Source organism: Mesocricetus auratus, unplaced genomic scaffold (genome assembly GCF_017639785.1).
Source record: "Mesocricetus auratus isolate SY011 unplaced genomic scaffold, BCM_Maur_2.0 Super-Scaffold_100011, whole genome shotgun sequence".
Taxonomy (NCBI): Eukaryota; Metazoa; Chordata; class Mammalia; order Rodentia; family Cricetidae; genus Mesocricetus; species Mesocricetus auratus.
In genome coordinates this window covers 3,084,517-3,088,764 of record NW_024429195.1, presented here as the reverse complement: position 1 = coordinate 3,088,764, position 4,248 = coordinate 3,084,517, and the positions used below count along the sequence as shown (strand labels likewise).

Below are 4,248 nucleotides of genomic sequence, written 5' to 3'. Positions count from 1 at the left end.
TCAGGTCAGAGCTACCATGTTCCGGCCGTGCCTCAGTGGTCAGATGTGTCATCTGGGGACAAAGCCTTCAACACATGAGTCTTTTCATATTCAAACAAAACGTGATGCAAATCCCAAACATACTTGAAATTCTGTCTGGAAGAATGAATAAACATCACGCACGTGCACACGTGTGCGCGCAGACACACACACACACACACACACACACACACACACACACTCACTCACACACCTAAAATCAAAGAAAAGATTTTAAACCACCTGCATATTTTATGACCTGACTACATAGGGATATAGAGGGTTTTTTTTTTCTCTTTTTTTAATGTTGTGTTTTGATGTTGCTACCGGTTTTCAGGTGCATTGGGATATTTTATACTTAACACATCACAAAAGCCCATACTCAGACAACTCCATTGGAGAAGCCTTGGAACTTGACGATTTATTGTTTTAGCCACAAGCAAGTTGCAGTCGTATACCAATAAAAAACGTACACACAGCCCCTCTGCCGTACAAATGTAGGAAGGAGCTCACGCTGTTCTGTGGAGTGGAGCCCCTGGAGCGGTCCTCATGGTGGCTGTTCCGAGAAGCAGCAGGTGGCACACCAGTTAGCCTGAGAGCTAGCTGCCCGAACCCTGTGCACACAGTGATAAGACAGTCTGTCCACCTTCTCCTGAGCACAGTGTGACGCCTAGAAATCGTTGCCATGCCCACCCAAAGCCCCACAACTGCATCCTGAGCACAGCAATGCCTTCTGGCTTTTGTGAAGTGTGCCTTGGCTTTTATTTTTTTAAGTGTCCAAAAGGAAGTCAACCCTGGTGCCCCAACTCCCACTCCGATGCCCCAACCCTGGTATCAGATAGGTGAACAGAGGTCTTGGAGAGAGACAAAGTGCCGGTCAAAGGCTGCGCAGGACTCAGGGACTAGAGAAGGTACACAGTAGATTGCAAAGGGAAAATGCAGTCTATTCTTTTATGATAAAGGGGAAAAATGAAATAAAACACAACGCCGCTTTGCAGGAAGTCAGTCAGTAGGGAATCAGGTTCGGGAGGGATTCCGGTAGAATTTTGATTCTGATTTTCATTCATTCTATTCATTGATCAAACATATAGCGTGTATTTACTGGGCCCTCTGGCTCCATGCCTGTGGAATTGAGAGAAGGACAGACATGGTCCTTGCCCTCAGGAAGTTTACAACACCGAGCATAAAGTGTATATGTTAGAAAAATAATACACAAATCGGTGTATAGTTTGAACCACGATTAGTATTACAAAGGAGAAACACAGAGCAGCAGAAGAGTGGGCAGGGATAGGGATGGCCATCCCTAGACTGAGGATTCCAACTGTGTCTCTGGTGAAATGATGTTTAGGTCCTTGACGAATGAGCAGTCATCCCATCTGAAAAGCAGACAGGTATTCCAGGCAGGGGACTACACAAAGAAAGACCAGCCTGATGGACCTCAGCTGGGATTCCTCTTTCCAGATGATTCTACGGGTATCAAGCTGTCAAAAGCAAAGACAAATGACAACAACAACAACAACAAAATAACAACAGCAAAATCCTATCCAGCAAACGTCGGACTTTCTCACTCACCCTCCCTTCTGCCAACCTCCACTACTGAGCATTTTCTTGGACCCTAACACAAAGGTTTTGCTTTCTTCCTCCTTTTCCCCTCCTCCCTTCAGCAGCTGCCCAGGTTTTCAGTGTGCTCACCTCCGTGTCTCTCTTTCAAACTCCAATAAAACTATCCTTGAGCTTCCTTCTGAGCCCATGTGTAAATTGTCTTGTCAACAGGACTAAGAAACAAATGAGAACTCCAGTATCCTAGTGAGGGATTGATGGGGAAGTCCGGTGTATATGTCAATAAAGCACTGTTGGCCAATAGGGAAGCAAGATAGGTGGGACTAGGAGTCTAGGAGGATTCTGGGAAATGTAGTGAAGGGAGCCTTCCCCATGTGATTCCCGGGAAGAGGGGATGCGAGTCTGCGTTCGTAGTAAGATAAGATCTTATAAAAATATATATATTAGTAATTATGGGTCAATAGTTAAGTCAGAGATAGCCAATGAGAAACTACAGCAAATGGTCAACAGCTTCATAATTAATATAGCGTCCTGTGTGTTCATTTGGGACTGACCTGGCTCTGGAACCAAGGGGGGGAAGGGGGAGACTACACGTTACAAGGGTTACTATTTCTGTGACTTAACATGAGGTCCAAAAGCAACTGGGGGAAGGAAAGGGTTTATTTTGCTCACAGTTCCATATAACACACAGTCCATCGTCAAAAGCAGTGAGGGCAGGAACCTGGAGGCAGGAGCAGATTCGAGGTCATGGAGTTGGGCAGCTCACTGGTTTGCTCTTCATGGCCTGCTCAGCCTGCTTTCTTAGAGAACCCAGGACCACCAGCCCAGGAGTGGCACCACCCACAATGGTCTGGGCCCTCCCCCATCAATCACTAATTACGAAAATTCCCTACAGCTAGATCTTACAGAGGAGGCATTTCCTCAAATGAGGCTCCCTCCTCTCTGATGAGTCTAGCTTGTGCCAAATTGACATGAAACTCACCAGCACAACAAGTTTCCCCCGGGGACCGTATGACCAAGAATAAGGCCAAAGAAGTTTTTTGAGACTCAAAACACATTGACAAACTATGACCCTTTGACACGCTGAGAATCAAGGAAACCAGAAGCCTTCGAGCTGCCCGAGAAGCAAAGTTTCTTTAGCCTTCCCAGCTCCTCTTTCAAGCATGGCCACTGGGGGTGGGGGGTGGGCTTCCTCTGCAGTTCCCTTATTTGATAGAAGAAGGAGATTCCAAGATAAATGCAAGTGTTAGACTCTTTCTTTAAAACCTCATTAGCAGGGTTAACTCAAAACAAATAAACAAGCAGTGTGTGGGGGGGGCTCTACCATAACTCACACCCTCCTTCCTCATGGAGAAGTCTTGACTCCAGGTCACATTGCTGAAATACCACCTCTTAAAATAGGAGGCAAGTTCCCAGAAAACAGACCTGCAGCTTATCTGCCTAGTCTAGGGCGTAGGCTTGTACCACAGAAGGTAGAATGTGAAAGATAAAGTTAGAACCTGCAGTTAGGTTACCAGAGGACACAGGATGCCCTATCCCTCCCACTGACCTTTGCTCCACCAGGCTCATTGCAGCGGCAGTACACGCCCATTCCTTCCCCTATATTCATCCCTTTTGGGGTGAAATAAAGGCTGTCGCCTTGGTCAGACTCCTGTCTTGGTGTCCATTCTTCTGTATCTCCTGTCCTCATCTTTCTCCTAGGTACCCTCCAGCCCCCACGTTGGATGTCCCACAGGTTGGGGCAACAAACATATAAATAAATAAATAAATAAATAAATAAATAAATAAATAAATAAATAAACAAAGCCAGAAGGTCTCTCCCTATCTATAATGATGCAACCTATTCGGCTGAAGATGCTACAGAAAGACCTTGTCTTAATAATTTTTTTATTGCTGTGACAAAACGTCATGACCAAGGCAACTTATGAAAGAAAACATTAAATTAGGTCTCGTGGTTGCAGAGGGTGTAGTCCATGACCATAATAGCCGAGATAGGTAGCAGGCACGCAGGCGTGAGTCTAGAGCTTATAGCCTAAGACAACCACAAGGGGGAGACAGAGAGAGGGAGGATGGGAGACAGAGAGACAGGGAGGGAGGCAGGGAAGGAGGGAAGGAGGGATGGAGGGTTAACTGGGAATGGCTTGGGTTTTAAGATTTCAAAGCCCCCCTCAATGACACACCTCCTCCAAGACCACACCCCCTAATCCTTTCCAAACAGTTCCACCAGTTGGGGACAAAATATCAGACCATTCATTGACTCCAAAACTCATTTACTACCCCTTCTAAAAGTGTCCACAGGCCTTTCCTGGGATGGTTTGCTCTGTCTGATAAAGCAGGTAGGACAGAAAAACAGGAGGAAATAGGTGGTGTCCTGACCAGTATACGTCAGTAACACAGGCAGAAACCTTTTTCTGTCATTTAAATTAGAAACAAGCTTGCTTCACATGTCAATCCCAGCTCCCTCTCCCTCCCCTCCTCCCCCCTCCCCCTTCAACCTTCCCAACCCCCCCAACCAATGCCCACTTTGCTCCCCCAGGAGGGTAAGGCCCTCCATGGGGGATCTCCAGAGTCTGTCATATCATTTGGAGCAGGGCCTAGACCCTCCCTCGTGTGTCTAGGCTGACAGAGTATCCTTTCATAGAGAATAGGCTCCCAAAGTCCATTCATGTA

At 46.5% G+C, this 4,248-nt stretch overlaps 1 long non-coding RNA gene across 1 annotated transcript; it reads right to left on the bottom strand.

The window, feature by feature from the left end:
- Positions 1-424: 424 nt before the first annotated feature.
- On the bottom strand, positions 425-1,831 carry LOC110342370. The gene is made up of 2 exons (XR_002384417.2): positions 1,711-1,831; positions 425-1,499 (listed from the first exon to the last, which is right to left on the bottom strand). It is a non-coding gene; the product is annotated as an uncharacterized LOC110342370 (long non-coding RNA).
- Between the last annotated feature and the right edge of the window lie 2,417 nt (positions 1,832-4,248).